The following is a 21,756-nucleotide window of genomic DNA, read 5'->3' on the forward strand; positions in this document are numbered from 1 at the left end:
AAGCAATTTCTCAGAAGTAAACGTCTTGATAGAAGTGAGTTTTTCGAATATCGTAAAATCTTGTGTTCCTTCAGTATGCGATATAATAAATTTTGTTTGGTGTTGAACATTATCATGAGTTTCTGTTGCTTGTGCTTCCGAGAATGCTGCTGGCGAAACATCCGCAAGGATAGCCCTTTCCTCTAAACTGATGTCTGGAATTTTAATGTTCTCCTCCGTATTACTGGTTAACTTCCTTTCTTCCGAATGCTCATTATTGACGGCCCTTTCACTTTCTATCTCTTTCTTTTCTTCCGATCTGGAATCTAAGTCTTTTGCAGTCGCTCTCTCTAAACTCCTGCGCGCATGTGCCTGACTACGAGTCTCCACAGCATTCAAGAGAACCGGCCGTTCCCTAATTTCCTCAACCAACTGTGCAGTTTTATTCCCTAACAAATAGTACTCTTTATCTAACTCTACCGGAGTAACCGAAGCCTTTGTGGTGACCACACCAAAATCAATGGTGACTTTCGCCAAAGGTAAACATTTACATTCTGTGTCCAAAGGCTGTTTCACCCATACAGTTTCCCCTAATAAGTCATTAGTATTAATCCAAGTTCTATTACACAGATCTATACCAGCTCCAGTATCTCTCAGATATTCTCTCTCTATCCCATTAATTACTGCTTTCTTGAAATACGGCTCAAAACATTTTCCTAAACTCTCCGTTCCTAGATTATTCACCAGATTAGCCTTATTCTTTTCTAGCGATAAACAGTTAGGTCGAATATGTCCGTCCTTTCCACATTGGTAACACCTTATTTTCCGCTGTTTCTGGAAACCTGCTTGATTGAAAACTTGCTTTTTTTAGGAGCCTCCACTTTTCTATGCTCCTCTGATTTAATTCTTTGATGACCACTACTTTTCTGATTATAACTACAGTTAGAATTTACATACCGTTCTCTATCTTTCTCAAATGGTTTCTTTAATCCCGCTCTCTGTTCTAACTTCTTCGTATCTCTTCGCAAAGCCTCATACTTGTCGCATTTCTCTGCTAAAATGGAAGCTGTTTTAAATTCTTCCCAATTGTCTAAGTCGTGCTCTCTTATTTCTAGAGGGACTCGCCGCTTAATTTGCTCAGTGAGCATAAGTTCCTTAAGACTTTCAAAATCTTGAACTTCTACTGAATCCAAACAATTCTCTAAATACACTCTCAATCCATACACTAAATCCACCCATAACATTCCGTTTTTTCTAGAATGTTCTTCAAATTTTGTTTTTAGTGCCCAAGGACTAAGCTTGATTCTCTGCATGAGTAATTTCTTAACATGCTGATAATCATCCCCTTTATCCGCTGGTTCTTTCACTATTAACTGGGCTACATCGTAAGGTAATAAAGGAATTAATTGCGAGACCCAATCAATCTCATTAACGTTCTCTTTTTGAGTTTGTTTCTCAAATAGCATAAATAATAATGAAATATCTATATTACTCGGTTCAAAACGCGGTACTAGATCTTTCAAATTAACCCTTTTTTCTCTAGATTGTTCAACTTTCAAAACCGTGGAAGCTAGGCTATTAATACCCAGGCAGCATGCATTCGTAAATTGCACGAGAAAAATACGTGCAATTTACGAATGGCCTTTCGTATAAAAAACGTTCAAGTTGAACGTAAAAATATCATAAAAAGTGTCCAGTGGCAATTACTAAATATTTACGTATATTTTTACGTTATACTATACGTAACTTTTACGTAAAATTTAGGTATATTTACGCGAGAGACTACTGTTCATTCGCTACTTTTACGTATAATATACGTAAATTTCAGGGATTTACGTATATTTTTAGTAAAAATTTACGTATATTTATCGTATATACGTAAATCTCAATTTTTTGCTTCACGTATGCGTATATATTTAGTAAAAATTTACGTAAATTTCCCCGATTTTTTACTGTATATAAACGTATATATTAGGTAAAAATTAAGGTAGATATTCCCCGTATTTTACGGTACAAAAACGTATATATTTGATAGAAATTAACGTATATATTTCCCGTAATTTACGGTACAAAAACGTATATATTTGATAGTAATTGACCTAAATCTTCCCTATGTTTTCTTTGCATATGCGAATGACTGGTAAAAATTTAATCCGATGTATTCTCCACTTTACTGTGTATAAATGCACATTTTTTGGTAAAAAATTTGCATAAATCTCCAATTACCTTTTCACTGCATTTTTCATAAAATGTACTTATTTTAATCTCATATTTTTTATATAAATCTATGCAAAAACTTTCTGTATGCTATGATTAAAAGGTAAAATAATTTTTATATCAAATTCTTACATATCTGCCTTTTAGTTATGTACAGCAATATGGAATATATATAACTGGAAAATTTAAATGCACTAGTAAATGCAAAAAAAAAAAAAAAAAAAAAAAAAAAAAAATTCTATTAAAAAATTATGTGACACCTAAAGGCTGAAAATTACTTTTAATATTTCATTTCAAAGTGACTACAAAATATGCAATAAATTTTGTAAACATCAATTCTGTGTTTTAAATCAATTAATGCTATCGTTCATTTGCATTTTTGTTTACTAAATTCATTTCATAAATTTAAATTTAGTAAACAACTGTACCAAACAGTTGTTTACTAAATAACACTTTAAATAAATTATTTGCTTTTCCGAAGGACATTTTCTTATGCCATGTAAATGAACGATAGCATTAATTGATTTAAAACATAGAACTCAGGTTTACAAAATTTATTGCATATATTGTAGTCACTTTTAAATGAAATATTAAAAGTGATTTTCAGCCTTTTAGTGTTATGTAATTTTTGAATAGAAATTAATTTTTTTGCATTTAAATTTTCCAGTTATAGATATTCCATATTGCTGTACATACCTAAAAGGTGGATATGTAAAAATTTGATATTAAATTAATTTTTTCTTTTAATCATAATATGCAGAACATTTTTGCATAGATTTATATAAAAAATAAGAGATTAAAATAAGCACATTTTACGAAAAATGCAGTAAATAGGTAATTGGAGATTTATGCAAATTTTTTACCAAAAATGTGCACTTTACACAGTAAAGAGGAGAAGACATCGGACTAAATTTTTACCAAAGTCATTCGTATATGCAAAGAAAACATAGGGAAGATTTAGGTCAATTATTATCAAATATATAAGTTTTTATACCGTAAAATACAAGGAATATCTACGTTAATTTCTATCTAAGGTACAATATAGTTAATTAACAAATTCAGTAAACGAATGTAGCACAAAAGAAAACATACGTTTAGATTATTTGAATGAGTGTGCTAAATTTTAAAATTGTTAAATATAGACCAGGAAATTGTATAAAACTTACCTTTTCCAATAGTTTACCAAGTTGACTTTATTTTCCTTGAAGATGAATGTTTAATGTCACAAATATTTCATTCATATCTTCAGATAATACACAAATATATACATATTTATTTATTAAAATTCAGTTTATCCCAAACATGTTAAAGAAAATATTAATTTGCATGCAAGTTAATCGAGTAGCTTCTGTTTTAATTACACACATAATTATGATATGTAAAAATTTTACATTTATCAGTCAATCTTGCAGTGTATTGTAATCTATTATTGTTGTCTTTTTCAGTTTAAAATCTTATAAATATATTAGATCAGTACTAAAAGTTCACCTCTACAAAAGAAATGCTTTATTGAGGTATTTTTAAAAAGTTCCCTTTTACAAGGTAACTGTTAATTTCACAAATAAGTTCATAAAATTATGTAAATTCAAAATTACCTAAATATGTTCTTTATTTTATCTTATATACCAGATAAAATTTCAAAAAGTTAATTTGTTTAGGAATATTGAATTTTTTAATATTTATCTCATGTGACTTTTTCTATAACATATGTTGATGTGGACATACCAATTATTTTTTTCATCAAATAGCTTTATGGTATTAAATGATTTAAAAAGAGGCAACTGGACAAAAGAAAGCAATTAGAAGTTGGCTAATTTTTTATTAATTTGTTGTCAAACGCTGTACATTTTAGATTATGCTCATATGATGACAATGAGTTATTTAAAATTATTATGAACATATCCCACATAAATTAACAAGTATAAAATTTCAAGTTGTTTGAAGTATTATGAACTGTAACACTTGCAAAAGAAATACACATGAAATTAATTTAAGAATTAGGTTTATTTTACAGGTATTCAAAAACTGCAATTACTGTTAAACAATAAAAACTAACATTAAATCTGAAGAGCATATTTTTTTCAATAATAAAATTCAACATAGACTTCATGCAGCTTCGCCATATTTGTTCTATAGTTCGCTGTCTTTAATATCCTGCTCGATTTTTGTAAAAGTGAATTCTTTGTCACCCAATGTTTTGAGAACAGCTCCTAAACAAGAAAAAGAAAAATTTGTAATAATTTCACACTTCAGATGTTTTCAGTTTTTAAATATAGTTGAAGTATTAAAAGATGCATATAAAATGCACTGAGTATTTCATATTTAAAAATTTACATTTCAGTAATTAAAAATTTACATTTCAGTAATTAAAAATTTACATTTCAGTAATTAAAAATTTAATTTCACACTATCACACAGTAAGCTTCAATTATGTACCTTACACAATGCCTATAATTTCAAGTGAAAAATACTTAAGATTTGTTTAGAACTGCAAGGTTGAGAAAGTCTTTAATGGTTATGTTTGTATTTAAGTACATGAGAAAAAACTTAATTTTGTATTAATTATATTGCATTAGCCTTTTCAATTTTACTCCTACATATAGTAAAGAATATTCGCTTTCTTACAGATAACGTTTTCTTAAATAAAGAGTAAGCAGAAAACTAATCACAACACTATATACATATAACAGAATACTTCATAAACATATACATGTCATTAACATACATATATGCATTAACAGGCTATTTTACACATTTCAATAAACCAGAAACCAATACACAATCAAAAGTATTATCAGTAAATTCCTCCAAAATCAGAGCAAAAATCTTTAATTATGATAACAATGGCATCTCAGTTTGCAATATAAAATATTTCAAGTCTACATTCATGTGCATTCTAAGCAAACAGAATGCTGAATAACAATAAAATTATAAATACCATAAAAAAGTTAAGAGCCACGTAGAATGATAGTAAGACTAAATAAGTCTTCCTTCAAAAATCAATTTAAATTCAAAAATTTGCCTTCCTATTTAACATCTCAAAATAGAGTTACTGCTTTCAGTAACTAAATTTCCTGTCTTGGCAAAATAAAAATTGTCACTTCTGTTGCAGGAAATATTTGCTGCAAACTTTGTATGCAAATAATCCAGTGAAAAATTTTAATTGTGGCTTGAATATTTTCTTTATTAAATAAATGAAAAATTGCCACATAATATTAATTTATGATCCACATGAAGCTTTTTACCTCTACCATATCATGCAGCTATTTTAAAATATATACTCTCATATAAAAGCCACAGAATTTTTTTACCAATATTAATATAGTATAAATCATTAATAAATCTTCTAAAAACAGCTCCAAATTTTCTGAATTTGATACCCAAAACATAATTCTACGTAACTGTTAATGTATGCATTTGCTTGCACATACTTAAAATGAATTATACACACAAAAACTTAACATATTAACTTTAATAAATTCTTAATTAGCAGGATGACTCAATTAAGGCAAAATATTAAAGAAATCTACCTGATGGAATAGTTGTAAAAGATATATTTAAAAAAAGCTAATATTGTTTACCTTACACAAGAGAAATTGAATTGATGGCAGAAATTGAGTAAACTGTATGCAGCTGGATTATTTATTAGGAATAGAAGTTAGATCAAAGTACCAAAGTCACACTAGGGCTTTAACCATTTGGGTGCAAAGAAGCACCTGAATTTCAAAAAGAATAATTTAAAAAAGCTAATAGAATTATATAACTTTTACAATCTAGTACAAATATTAGACACATAAACAACACTAAATGCCATTATTTACTTGCATATTTTCCTTCTTTGTGTACTTTACTCCTTAATTTTTCAGGATATGATTTAGAAACAGAGTTATGGTAAAAATGTATACTGGTAAAAAAAAATATTGCTGAAACTGATAAGTCCTTTGAATTATATGCTATAGTGCAAAGAGGGATGGAATATGTGACTAAATATGATAAATCAGATTACAATAACATTAAACAAATAACATGAAAAACTGAAAAAAAGAAATTTTATTTGAAATTATTTTTTAACTCATGGAAAGACAGACAGTATTTTCAACTTATTAAATTCAATTATATTTTACCTTCGTCAAACCAACATTGGTAAGAGAGTTGTATTTAAAATCGGTGCTAAGCTAAAACTGCTTTCTTGCTTAATTTTATACTATTGAAAATACCGGTAATTGTCAAAGTTATTCGTACTCAATATGTGTAAGATTATTAATGAGTTGCCAAACCTCAGTTAACCATCTAATATACTACATTCAACATTATTATTTTTCTTTTTGAATGTCAGGTTTTCATTATTTCTGCCAATATATCTGTAACAGGACATAAAGATTGAGTTAATGTAGAATAGAAAATTACCTTGCAAGTTAGCACCTTTACCTTAGTGGCAGTACTTCATTCTCTAGAAAAAACATTTTAAATTATTATACTTAAACAAAAAATTCATATTTGTTACAGCAAAACATCATTAATACAATAAACCAGAGTTGAATGCAAATCTAGTTTAACTCCATTCTTGAAAACTAGTTTATTACTTTCAATTTAATTTAAAAATAATAAAAAATAAGGTACATATTATGATGACTACCTAGATATCTCGCCTAAACTGGCAATCCTTGTAGGTTATACAGGTTAACCCTAACATAGGTTATAGAGGGCACTAAGATAGAGAGTATTAATCCCACACTAAGGACTCTAACATTTGGTAGGAACAGTTTGAAAAGTGAAACAGATATTTATAGTGAACCAATGCAAAACAAAAACAATAGTTCTTTAGGGACAAAGCCCCTTTGGACTAATAAATCCGAGTAAATTAACAGCTTTTAGCTATTTTTTCTTCTTGTAAAAAATAGACATACATAATATTTTTAGAAAATAACAGTACTTTAAGCATGCAATTTCCACATATTTAACACAATAATTCATTCTAGCTCTGTTGCAATACTGGCACAGGTACTCCTCCGTTATTAGGACGGGATTCAGAAATGTACAATGAAACCTCGAGATACGAGGAAAGTATGAGCAAAATACGAGATTAATTCGAGTAATGAGCAGTGAGCCAGGCTGTTGGTATGGGTGGCGCCATTTCCCTATCCGGCTCAACTCGAGGAATCCCCTCGTCAGATCACTCAGTGTTCTTTTATATACGCGTTTGTGCACTTGCAAGTTAATTATTTTGACATTTAACGTGAAAATAATTATTTCAAGATGCCTCGCAAGAAGATTGTTGCCTCAGATAGTGCTGCAAAGAAAAATAAGGAGGCCATGGCCGTCGATATCAAGAAAGAAATCGTAGATAAACATAAGCATGGTGACGGAATTGGCGAAGACTTGCGGCCTTTCAACATCGAAAATCTATACTATTCTGAAGAAGCAGGAAGAAATTAAGAAACCTTATGTAGCCAAAGGAATTATCGTTTCTTCCAAGCACCATAAAAGTACTCCTAAATGTTGAGAAGCTGTTGTTGGTGTGGATTAATGAGAAGGAGTTAAAATGTTGGTAACAAAGTTAAACTATTGTTATATTATTTACCAGTGTTATTTATTAGGAAAAATTGACTTGATATTAAAATGTTGATATTTTTTGGGGTGTGGAACGGGTTAACTGAATTTCCATTATTTTCAATGGGGAAGCTTGTTTCTAGATACGAGAAATTCGCTATACCAGTTGAATGCTGGAACGAATTAAACTCGTATCTCGGGGTTCCACTGTAGATATGTAAGCATGTGCATATGCATGTATGCGCATATATGTGTAAAGTATACACATACATACATAAAGAATATACACATGCACACACGAGCACCTACATTTAAAAATGCATGCATATAAACACACATTTCTGAATCTGGTCCTGATAACAGAAGAATACCTACATGAATCATAGGATTTACATTAATCAGTTTTATTAGAATTTTTAAATGCAGAGGATTTAAATTAATCAGTTTTATTAGAATTCTTAAATGAAATCTTCACTATCCGAAAATTCAGTTTCATTTCCAGCTGAAACTGTATCAGGACAATCTCATTTATATTATTTCCCTCTAACAACTGAACATTTTGAAAACCTTTTCTATTCCATGGAAAACTAATGCTAAATTAAACATACATTTTCTAAATCTGAAAATTTTAAGTTAGCTTAGAAACTGTAATCATTCTTAAAAAAGTTTGATTTATGCAGATGTTAGATCAATAAAATTACTTTCCTGTGAAAAAGTAATATGGCATTGAACAACACGATTTTACACATCAAGATATACTGAGTGAAAATTCCTGAAATGTTTTATTTCTTGGTATCTCTGCAAGAATTGTATAAATAAGACTACCTCCCTTTTTTTTAAAAAACGTTTTAGTAAATACTATGAAGAAAATTGTTTACATTATTTACAGTTCATAATTAATAGAAAATAAATCATTTCTTAGCTTATCAGAATTTATTTTTATCACATTCATAAACAGTACTAATTTAAACAAACATACCATTATGATTTCAATAACTATGAAATAGAAAATCCAAATCTGCGTCTTTGATGGTCTAGTAGATTGGACGTCTCGTTTGCTACAATTCAGCAGGGTGCTGACTCCCCAGACTGTAATATATATATAATTAATTTACAAGGGAAAAAGCAATAAAAATATAAACAATTTCTTGGTTTTATATAAGCATTTCTGCACATTTACAATTTTAATTTTTTTAACTATCTAGTTATATCAAAATACATGATTTAGTAAAATATAATTCAAATAATTTAAGGTATTTTAGATCAAATACTAATTTTTTCATGCAAGTCTAATAATCAACATAACTATCAAGTTTTGACTTCGAAAATTACGTTTAGAGAAAGTTGAAGCTGCAGTAAATAGTAATAAATTTATTCAAAACTGAAAGTAAAGCATTCTTACTTTATTTTCTTTCTTTAACTATGGCAGATCTTTTAAAACAACAAAATCAAACAAACAAAAAAGAAATGCATTCATGAAAAAACTTAGGACTTACTTATTATTCATGAAAGGATATATTTCAGTAATTACAAGTACATATGAAAATTCAGTATATATAAAATAAAATGAACAAAGATTTGGAACAAAGTACCTGTGTTTCTATCGCATAAAATTTCCTGTTTTAATAGCACAATATCTTTGAGTTAAAGATTATATATTGAAGCAAATTTATAAAATTAAATTCAAAAATAAGAAATTAAACTATTTTTAGGGAAAACACTAAGCAAATAAAAAATTTTGAATTTCATAAATAAATGAAAGTTACATGCTTTATTTTTTGGCATAAAATAGATAATATTTCCAGAACAGATTTCTGAACAATTAGTCATGTTAATATTGCCTTTCTTTTTCCATTAAAAGCTATTTCCTGCTTAATTACAGTATGCTTTAAGATAAATATTAAAACGTTTGAGTAAAAATAATATAACTATAAAAAGGTGAGACACATACAAACAGGAGTGACACAAACAGTAAGAAACAGACTAGTACAAAATTTTTTCAATTTATTGATTTGGTATTCAATGTCATTAACAGTACCAAATCCTGAAAATGATTCATTAGGCACGTACACAAAAGAACAACACATGGAAAATCACATTTCCTACACAGATGCTATTTATAAAATTTTATATAGGTGAAGAAAGTACTAGTATTAAACACTGAAAATATAAAATATTCACTTACTTTCTTCAAATAATTAGTAACATCGATGGATTCAGTCACAAACGCCAATCCACGAACAAACAATATTCTTTGCGAATTTACCATTCTTTTCGACCACCATTGCTGACTTCACAAGTATCCCGCCACAACGGGAAGTATAAAGTGTCGGCTTTGCCATTGGTCAGTGAACAAGAATTGCAACGCTTTTTTTTTCTTTATAATTAAACATATTAAGAAAGCCTCTAAATTAGCATATGAAATAAACCTACTTTTGCATTATATAAATTTATATTCACAGCATCTCTGTATTAAGGTAATAATTCAATTTTTCTACGAAAAATAGAAATGTCTGTGTATGCGCATGCTCAGTGTATAATCGTAAATCCGGTTAATTTTTATAAGTTAGCGTACAATTAACTATGTAAATTTTGAGTTCATTTAACTGGACCCTTGTACTTATTTTGTAGATCTCCATATTAAGAATGTCTTTAACTGTTTCAGGAAAAATATAAAATATAATATTATTATTTATTTACATTATTTATTTACATTATTTATTTATTTTTCCCTCATATAAAAATTATTAAAATAGCTATATCATTCTTCCAGTACATTAAACAAAATTAAAAAATGTTAGCCTCATGTGATTTTTATAACAAAGATTAAAGGAACTGAAATATAATGCAAAATATCAGGATTCAGCTTGCAATTTCGTAGAGTTATTATTATTATTATTAAATAAAAATATTAGTATATCTTTGATTATAATTAATGATCCTTTGGTCTACATTAAACTATTGTTCAAGAAGTTAAACACTTTCAAGCATCTTCTGCTCTATTTATTATTATATTCCTCGACATGAAAAATTTGCTAGTCTTATTCCAATTTAATTGCCCACATTTGCTAAATAAAATAAGTCGAATATTGTACCAAACTCAGTAAGTACACAAATTTAATATAAAGCTTATTCCAGTTAAATGGGTAATATGATTTTCATAAAAGAAATTAAATTTTGTAAATTAATGTAAGTGTTGATATGAATAAAAATAACAAATTTGATATAAGAAAATAAATAAGTCATTTTGAAGATCTTTAAATTAAGAAAATATAATTTTTTGCAAAAATGCACGTAAAGATTTAGCTCACACGTTAAAATTTATAGAAAAATTTTAGCCTCATATATGAATGCCCCTTTTTTCATGTTCGTGGAAAAGGAAATTAAAGTGAAATGCCAAAAATGCACTAAATATTTTGAATTAATAAACTTCATTTTCAATCTTTTTAGACTTCGTATAATATCCGTAAAAGTGACGAATGAAATATACCATAAAGGTAGTAGTTTCTTTCAGAACATTTGGATTCGTATAATATGCGTAAAAGTGACGAATAAAATATACCATTATGGCGGTAGTTTTTTTAGTACATTTAGATTCGTTTAATTTTCGTAAAAATAACGTGTGGAAAATAACGATAAAGAGTCAACAGTAACTTCAGCCTTTTTCATTCGTATAAATTTCGTAAAAGTAACGTGCAAAAAATACCATACTCTTATTTCACCAAAATTATACGTATATTTTTGGAGACGTGCTGCCTGGGTACGTTCGTAATAGAATTTTTGTAAAATAAGAGATTCTAACCAATTATAGATAAAGTACATCGAATATTGTCTTCTGCATTTACTCAGTGTTTGTTCACAGAGTGTAAATTAGGAGATAAATCGTCAGGGGTCTGTTTTCCTAGAAGTAATAATCGAATTTTTTGTCGCTACAATTATAAAGGAAACACTGCTGATTCGGTTCACGATCAGACTAACGTGCAATATGAGGGGCTATAACCTAAATTAATATTTGTTTTGATAATCTAAATTTGAGCAGATTGGAATTGTTTGCCATTGCGATATAAAACTATTTATTTCTCTACAGTGAAGAAGCTCTAAACCTTCGTAATCAAATATTTAACATTCTCGCATGCCCACAAGAAAGATCAGTTTTCATTATGCATAGATCTATATATTATGCAGATATATTATTTTGGTCATTACTTGCATTGGATAACGGTTTGGAGAATACTTAATATATAAAGTTAAATGTTGCGTTATTATTTATGCAAGCTTCCAACATTATCTGTAAGCTAGTCTCAAGAATTTGAATACTATCGAAGATTCTTTGTATTACGCTATTATACTTTCTTGTATTTCTTTATATTATGCTTTTATTCCTTCAACTAATGCCAATCGGTATAGAAATAACGATAGGCATTTTCAGCTGAAATGCCGAAATTTGCCTGTAAATATAGAAATTTACATTAGAAACCCCAACTTATAACTGAAAATATAAATAATAATATCTGTTGTTACTAAACAGGTCTGATTAAATCATTGCGTTTAGCTTTAAATGAATTTCTGAATGAAACGTAACTGGGTTTTATATCTAGCCTAAGTTTAGTTTTAGTTTTAGTTTCTGTAAAGACTTCCAAAACTCTCCACTTCATAATCGTATGTCAATTGAAAAGACGTGCTTTTGTTTTAAGCATATTCTTTTGAAAAAACTCTAATGATTTTTGAATTTCAGTTTAAGTGAATATTCGTCGCTCACATTACAAATCAAAGTTCGGAAATGCATTGCTAACACACCCTAGCTACAAAAAATTGTAAACACACCTTACGTAAAAAAAAAAAAAAAAAAAAAAAAAAAAAACTATCTACTACATCCAATCCACACAAGTTTCATATTCAACCTTTGCCTCAAGACACAGCACACTTTCTTTAAAGACCAATGCGATGAATCAGTAACGATAAACAAACATTTCAGAATTCTTTATCATAAAAAGGGTAGAAAAAAGTGGTGGACAGCAACGTTTCATATTATGTATTAGATTGAGTCTTATTTGAATTTAAAATGAGTTATTACTTCGAATGAAAGTTTTCCGAAAAGTTTCAATGTCAAATTTTTCATCCAAACTGGAATTGCAGAGCTGGAATTAAATCTCAAAAAATAAATTTGCCCAGTTTCAAATTCACGAAACAGTGTAAGCTTGCTTCTTATTCGTTACATATTAATAATTAAAATATATATCTTACATTTCATATATAAAAATATGAAGGGGGATGTTGTTGTACTTTAGAGCTGCAAGTAGTTTTACCCAAGGCTCCAAAAATAATATTTAGCAATTTAATTACGAAAACACGCAAAAAACAGACGTAATTCACATAAAGATGATACAAAAAAAATGAAATGGAGTAAAAAGAGCAACTTTGCGCATGACGTCATAAAAAACGGAATATCAGTCTACAGGACGAGACGTTCGCGGCTAGTTAAAGTAGACAGCTGATCTGAAAAGATATAACGAAACAAGCAGAAAAAGGGAAAAAAATGAATGTCTTGGTGATAAATGTTCAAATTTTTCTGCACCATGTTATGGTTGTGCCTTCATGACATTCTAACTTTCAAATTTCGTGAAGATCATATGTGACAAATATATTTCAATTATTAATATTTAATGAAAGAGAATCGAGCTTACGTTCTTCTGTGAATACAAAACTGGGTAAATTTATTCAGATGTACATTTTAGTTTTGATAAAAAATTGGAAATCGAACTTTTCGAAATAAGCTTTGATTCGATTCAATTTAATACTTAATATAAATTGTTAGCCACCAGTTATTTCGTCCCATTTTGAAGTACAAAATAGCTGAAAATTTGCAGAGAAAGCGAATCAAAAGTCTAATCGAAGAACCTTTAAATAAAACTGCGTTCTCTCTTTGCGGCAAAGAGGTGGTTTTGGAAATGTTTTAGATCACTTGATTCGTTTTGTTTGGAGAGGTGTTGGCAGTATATTTTGGAGTATTGATTTGTAATGTGATTGACGACTATTCAGTTAAATTCTTTGAAGAAAACCGGAACAAAATTCCAAAACCGTAACGTAGATTTTTCTCCTAAAAAAATATGCTGATACCAGCACTTTTCATCAATTGACATACAATCAGCAGGTTGACAGTTCTTGAAATCTTTAAAGAAAATGAAGTTTGGAGATTGTTATTTATTTTTTCAGTTATTAATTGGGGTTTCTAATGGAAATTTCCATACTTACTCTTTGCAGGCAAATTCGGACATTTAATTAACAAGTGCCAATCATTATTGAGATAATAAATAACAATGCCAAATATCTTCAATGTGGTTAATATCCTCAACACTACTTTGCAAATAAGCACGCGTAAAAATGCATAAAAATTACGCATGCATAAAAATTACGCAGCATAAAAATTAAGCATGCATAAAAATTACGCAGAATTTACTTTTATATATTAAACATTCTCCAAATTCTTATGCAATGGATATAATGTAAGGTGGTAAAAAATAATAACTTTTGTTTCTGAAAGCATTCAATTTGGTGAAAAAAGACACAGCTCTATTTTTAAGTGAATCAAATGTTTAGTCACAATATTTAATTAAATGTGGTAAAAATGGATGTGTATTTAAAATGAATTAAACAAATGTTGTTTAGTTTACTTAATACTCTAAAATTAATATTACTAATGTTACATTTTTAGTAATGAGTTAAAAATAAATATAACTATAAAAAACCTGAACCATAAACTTGAATGAAAATTTTCCCGATTTCATTATTAATAAAAGAATATCCCAAGAAACACTAATTTATATCCTCTAAATGCTAATTTATCTTCTTTCATTTTTAATGTTATAATATGAATGTGATAATAGTAATTTCTCACACCAATCAGTTCGTCATCATGGGAACATTAATCGTAATCGCGGAACTGCACGTGTGTATATAAGCACCGGTCAGACTGGTTTTTTTCCCTCCTGAGTCAGCGTTGAGCATACATACATGAGGCACCGTATTCTCTCGTATTCATCATATCTTCCCCTCAGAGGAAAAATATTCAGGTTTTTACACTGCTTAGGACTTTCTACTTTGAATGTCTGGGAAGTATTGCCACGGCAATAGATACCCAGAACAACACAGCAGTATAGCAGTTTCTTCCATTCTTCGCCCGTGTCCTTCCTGCTCTCGCTTGGTCATCAGCGACGCCGCACGATGTGCGGGGCTTTGCCCCTGCATATCTCGCTAATGGAGTCTCGTCGTGCCTGAATATTCGCAAATGGAGTGTCGTCGTTCTTTTGTTTAAAAAGATTGCAGAAGCAGAGCTAAAAGATTGCAAACTGTAGATGATGATATTTAGTTTAAAAATCAATATGTCCGGCTGCCGTGAATAAGGTTCTGAAACATCTCAAGCAGATTATCAAGAGGTGTTCGACTCAAAAAAGTGTATTATCAGCGGTGTGTCTCCACGTGGTGCTTTAAGTGTGTTAAATAAAATGTAAAGTGAAAAAAAGATCTTGCAAGTGTATAATAAGGATGTACGCACTGCACGTAATGAATATGAGAAAATTCCAACTACTTATATAAACGATGAGACCAGATTGTGATTTATCTTCGAATAGTCTCGTTTTCGGCATCGGTCTACTATTTCATTTTTAGGTTCTCACATTTTGTATTCTAAGTTATGATATTTTGATGTTTTTGTGTGTTGTGTGATAAGTGTTATATATTGGATCCAGAGAATTAAGAGAAAGAAATTTGTCTCCGTAAGTCTCATGCATGTGGGTTATTGGGAAAGTAAAATATTTAATTATTCTTGATACTAGGGTTTAATTAGCAATGTACTACCACTATCAATTCAAGCCAGTAAATATTGAGCACATGTAAATTGATTAAGGACTTCTAGATATATATATTTAGATAGATTGTCACATTGTTACAACTCCTAGTAGTGCACATCACTACAATGAAGAACCAGTTTCTTGAGTTTTGGGTGGTTTAAATACTTTTGACCTACATCATATTATGAACAGTCATACATCAACTGTTTTCTTCAAATAAGAATTTGGGAATTAAAAGCTACCTTTAGACTATAACATTTGTTTTGTAAAGACACATGATACAGATATATACCTAATTGAATTAGATAGGTCTTTCATATGGGCATCCAAGAAGGTTGAATATTTGAATTCGAAGCTGTAGCTCTTGTTCATTACAGCGAAATAACTAGTTTTATTTCGCGGTGCCAATTAATTTCAAACTGATTTAGCTTTATATTATCAAATAAGTATTGATTTAGATTATAGCGCCATGATACTGTACGTTAGATTGATCGTGGATCAAATCAGCACCGTCCCCTTTATTATTGTAAGGACAAAATGTGTATAGATGCTTCTAGGAAAAATGACCGTGGAAGATTCATTTCTTACTTTATACTCTGTCAACAATATTCGCTGTTCTCTTTCTATAACTGGTTAGAATATATCATATTAAAAAAACTCTATAAAGAATGTAGCTTGACATTTTACAAAAACTAAATATGCACTCTTTTTATTTTGAAATAAACTTAAGATATCAAATTATCGTTGCACTTACTTTTATATCTAAGCCCTGCTCGATCGTATTTATTCTGTAACATATAAGAGGCAAAAAATTTAGCATTATAAATTTAAAAATTGATGGGAAGCTATGTTCTCGTTAGAAGCTCGAGTTCTTATAAGTGTGTCCTTGGTATAAAGCTTCAGCCAGAAAACCGTGGCTCGTGGCCTACGTCCACCAAAGGAGACGTTATGACGACACGCTTATCCATTACTGGGAATTGTTTAGCAATATTGCTATAAATGGCCTAATTAATGGAATTTAAGGAGAAATGTTGAAAAGTGATAATAAGTGAATATGATCTATCAGAAGGTTTCTACTGCAGTGGCAAAATCCCAGTCATTATTCTAGTATTCTAGATTAGACAGTTGTAATGCGCTTTTAAGTCCAGCAAAATATCGCAACCGGTAGTAAAGAAAGTGGCAAAAAGGTTGTTGAAATTGAAGACTTCGGCTGCTAGGTTAATGGTAACTATAGAATTGTCGCTTAAGGGCTCAAACAATAGAATTTTGAACTAAACAAGAAATCATATCAGTCAATGTGTTATCCTCCCAAAAATTCAAAGCAGTTTAAACGAATTACATTGAAAGAATTTTTATTAAAAGAAACAAATAAATAGTTAGCCTCTTTTTCGAATATCTTGTTCTAAGGATATAAAAGGCTTCATTATTTCATTAACAATCTTTTTTTTTTCTTTTTTTTTGTGTGTGTATACGAGTCAGTTTCCCTTAGAAAGTCATCCACGAAGGCATCCCTCCCCTTAGACAGATAGCCCTCGTGTGCTTTGCCATAATTAAATAAACCAAACCAAACCTTTTTTATTTTACAATGCTTACGTGTCATTTGTATAAATTTAAATTGATCACAAAAAAATCCGAAAATTTCCGAAATTTGGAACTGCCGATATCCCGGCGTTAAGGGTCTCGGATTTGGTTTTGGTTTGATTGCAAAAAATTAAATTTTTGGCTTACTTCCCAGCTCAATGGAAGCAAGCTGTGAATGTTGCTTTTTAAAACACAGAAGAGATTCTAGGCTGCCGGTCAGTTATCACTTATCAATTTGCTTCGTGCATTGGGAAAATACTCCAAAGGATTTTTGTTCAAAGACAATGAATTTCCAGTATATCACGATATTATTAATAACGATCCATTCTGCTTCAGGCATGGTCACTGTACAACGTTACAAATTGTCAATGTTATGGAGACTATTCCGAAGACTTTCACTAAAAATAATAGATAACAGCTTACTTTCTTGACATGGAGAAATCCTTTGACTAAATATGGCATCAAGGACTCTAATATAAAATTTCAATCTTCAGGCTTCCTCGCACCATGATTACATTTATGGAATCATATATGCATTGTCGAACATTCCAAGTTCATGTGGGAGACGCACTAATTAAGTAGAAAAATTATATATGCTGGAGTTCCTCAAGGGCCTACTCTTTTTAACACCTATATAAATTATTTTCCACAATATATCATCAGAAAGATTACAATATATGCCGACGACAAGTTGTTATGACTAAATCAATTAATCCAAATCATGCAATAGAAAATTTACAATTTAGCCTAAATATAATCTCTCTCAGGTGCCACTTATGGAAATTCAAATCGAGTGCAAGTAAATGCAGTATAATTTTATATAGAAGGTAGAAGACAAACCACCCAGTTAAAACCTTAATATGCAAACTGGCAACTAAATTCTCCCAGTTGTAAATTCTACGAAATATTTGTGTGTAATCCTAGATAAGTACCTAACTTTCAAAGAGCAAGTTAATTATGCCTTAAAGAAGGTTAATACGGCTCTTATGGCATCATACAGACTCTTGGGACGAAGATCAATGTTTAACCTCAAAGTTAAAAGGACTCGCTACCTTAAAACAACGATTCGTCCAATTCTCTTTTATGCTATAACAGCTTGAGCCACCGCACCCAAATCCATTCGAAGAAACTTCAATGTTTCAAAATACACTACTTAGAAATCTTACAAATTCATCCTGGTTTGTGCGCACGCAGATTATTTCTAATGTTCTCGACATTTTCCCAGATCACCATTACATCCTCGCACAGTAATTTTTTTGAAAGCATTGCAAACTCTCTTTATGTCCAAGCCATGTAACCTGTGTAGCGGAGTATGATCGTACCATTGCGCATCCGTTTAAAAGTCCTAAGACAGTTCAGCACAATGCTATATATTAATAGTAAATCTTTATACATTTGCATATATTTTTAAGTTCAACCATATTCTAGTGCTTTATTAAGTTTCAGTGCAAGTGAACTTTGTATTTGAGCGTTTTTACTTCCTTGTACGAAATACAAAGGAAGTATTGTAATCGCAAAAAATTTCAGGCCTCATATTTCAACGAAAATATCCATATTGACCGCTATCGAATGCAATTTAACGATGTTTTTGTGTGACATCTGTACGTAAGGACAGAATAAAGGACACTTCTCCCCCCCAAAAAAATATAAAACTGATTTTAAATAAATTCTACAGAGAATTTTTCGTGGCGTCTGTGCGTACGTCTGTATCTCGCATATCTCAAAAACGAGTAGCCTCAGAACGTTGAAATTTTTTATGTAGGACTGCTATAACATGTAGATGTGCACCTCGTATTTTGGTTGTAATCGGCCTCACTAAAAGTATATAAATATATGTATATACATATACATATATTTATATACGTTTATATATACAGAGTGGATATCACTCTGTTACTCGCTTCGGTGAGCTCAGTTTCTTTACTTTCATATGTTTGAAAATCGCGCAATTTTTGCTTTTAAGTCACTTGATGAGAGGCGCATGGGCAAAAGCCTCATCCTGAGTTTAACATCATTTCTACGGCGCATAACTTTTCTTTGACCTAACGTAGTTATAAAACCGAGCTGAGGTTAAGATCTCAGTGCGTTAGATTGATAAGTCTTCGTATATCATCTTTCTAGTAATTACTCTGTCAAGCAAAGTCGGTTAAAAGAATCAGCAAACTGGTGTGGATGTTGTGTGCGGGGCCTCTGAGATCCAAATACAGTAATAACAGGTGAAGAGAATTTTTTTTTCAAATGGCAGATTGTAAACAGTTACATTGTAACAGAGTTCATTAATCAATCTATACTATCCGGGATTCGAACCCAGACCCTTCGTTATCGCAGTCAGGCTTCATAACCACTATACCGTCTGGGCGAGAATTTTTTTTTTTTTTTTTTTGCTTTAAATAAATTTACTTTGTGATAAAGAGCCAAATGTGGCTGATTTAAAGCAACCCCCATATCTTTGAGAAAGACCATGTCAAGGATGCATTTTAGTTTTAATTCAATGGCATTTAAATTCCATTATTAAGAATTTTGTTTTAGGAGTCACTACTTCTAATTTATGTAGTATTTGTTATTTTTGATTTAACCTAGTTGTAGAACATCAAAACAAAATATTAGAGATATGCAGGTATACTATATGAATGAGTGTCCAATTTCTGCTTTCAGAAGGCGAAGTATTTATAATATTTAAGCATTAGCTAAACGAACTTTCTTTTAAGTTCGATAAAAAAATTTCGAGATCGATTCAAACTTCGCCCAAAAAGAAAATAAAATATTAACTGATTCTAATACATGCCCTATAACCACCACTTTGCCTATAAAAGGCAATGCAGTTTCATTTAAAAGATGAGAAAAATGAATAAGGAATTGCCTTTCAGCTCCATGTTTCCGAATTTTAATACCACAAGACGAGAATAAAATAGTGGTGACCAGTAATTTGTAGTTATTCATTTTATGTATTGGATTATTTTGATTTTAAATCCACTACGTTTTTGAATGAAAGATTGTTTCGATAATTTCTATTTCAAGCTCAAATCAGCCAAATTCAAAATGCATATAGTGACTTAAAGGAAACGTTTACGCAGTTTTGTATTTACCAAACAATGTAAGCTTGCTTTACTTTCATTAAATATTGATAATTAAAATATATGTCGTCCATCTTACATATCACATATGTAAAAGCTAAAATTTAAAATTAGAATACAAGAAGGTTGGATCCTAGCAGAGCCCACACCCTTGGAACGCCCACTTATATGGCGCGTATCGATGTGTACATGGACAAAGTCAAGGAAGGGAGTGTGAAATGCCAAGTTTATGTAATTCTGGGATTTTTTTAAAGTGAAAATAGGTCGATGTGTACATGGATACCGAGTTTGTGCAATTTTTTAACTTGTTTCCAAGTTGGCGAGTTTGAGAAACTCGCGAAGCAGTGGGTGATTCTGCACTTTCCCAGTTTGTCCCCACCATGGACCTTATAAGAGATAGACTAACCCAGTGGGCGGGGCGCGCGTCACCGACATGTCGGCGAGAAAGAGTAGGGACGATCTGGTTTACTTTAACACTGAAACCTATGGCGTTTGTATCACATAACTCTTTTTAATTATTAAATGTGATACGTTATAATAGTGATAAGATTATGAAAGCCACAGTTTTTTTCCAAATAGGATTTAATATATCTCATTAAAGCACTTTTTACCGCATTTCGCGCATTTTTTTCACGCGTAATTCTTGTACAAACATCTTTACTTTGGTAAAACGCTAAAAACTCTAAGCACAAAATTTATGAGCTTAATTTTGCTTAAAAATAAAGTAAAATTAAATGAGATTGATAGTACACGATGCTTTGAAATAAATAAGGAAAAATTAAACAAGATCTGATATTTTTTTTTTTTTAATTTAATGAGCATTGTCAGGCAGTGATTTTCCAAACTATAACATTACAAAACGATCCTATTTATTTGATTATACGAGTATGATCATTAAATTACTAACATTAAAGTGGATTAGTTATTTTAATAATTCATAAAATTCGGAGCATAAAATTTTCTGTGCGTAATGAAGGGGAAAAAAAGATAAAATAAAATCTAGAAGCACTCTTTTTTTAAAGTTTTGTGTGTTACCTATATTTATTAAATATCATGTTCTTCGCCCGTAAACCACATACATTTGAAAACAGCATATCCGTACACTGCTCGCTCTGCACTCGCTGAGTTTGTTAATCAAAAATTCGTTAAAATTTTACAAAATGTGAAATAGATTAAAACAAATTCGAAATTCGGCCGTCCAGATGCCTATGTTCGGGTGGAGGATTACATTATTCAAAATTCGATGGCTCTAGATAGTGTCGTTTTTGTCACAGTGCGAGAAACATACATGTATTCATGCATGGGGTAATAAATTAAATTAACAATAAATAAAAAAATCTTATGCAGAACTAAAAATAAATTTAAAAAAATAATCATTATAAAATATAAGCAAAATTAATTATTACGGTTAAATACAATTTTAATATTAGAATTAACTGTATAAAAATTATTAAGGAGTCAAAAGTGTTTAACACTATGATGTATTATGAAATATAATTGAAATAAAA

General features: G+C 30.1%; 1 long non-coding RNA gene across 1 annotated transcript; it reads right to left on the reverse strand.

The window, feature by feature from the left end:
* Nucleotides 1-4,181: 4,181 nt before the first annotated feature.
* LOC146993766 (uncharacterized) lies at nucleotides 4,182-7,627 on the reverse strand. Its single transcript, XR_015043889.1, has 2 exons — nucleotides 6,604-7,627; nucleotides 4,182-4,406 (listed from the first exon to the last, which is right to left on the reverse strand). It is a non-coding gene; the product is annotated as an uncharacterized LOC146993766 (long non-coding RNA).
* Between the last annotated feature and the right edge of the window lie 14,129 nt (nucleotides 7,628-21,756).

Source organism: Stegodyphus dumicola, chromosome 11 (genome assembly GCF_044657685.1).
Source record: "Stegodyphus dumicola isolate Sdum_Otavi_A_Nest chromosome 11, ASM4465768v1".
In the NCBI taxonomy this organism is placed as follows: domain Eukaryota; kingdom Metazoa; phylum Arthropoda; class Arachnida; order Araneae; family Eresidae; genus Stegodyphus; species Stegodyphus dumicola.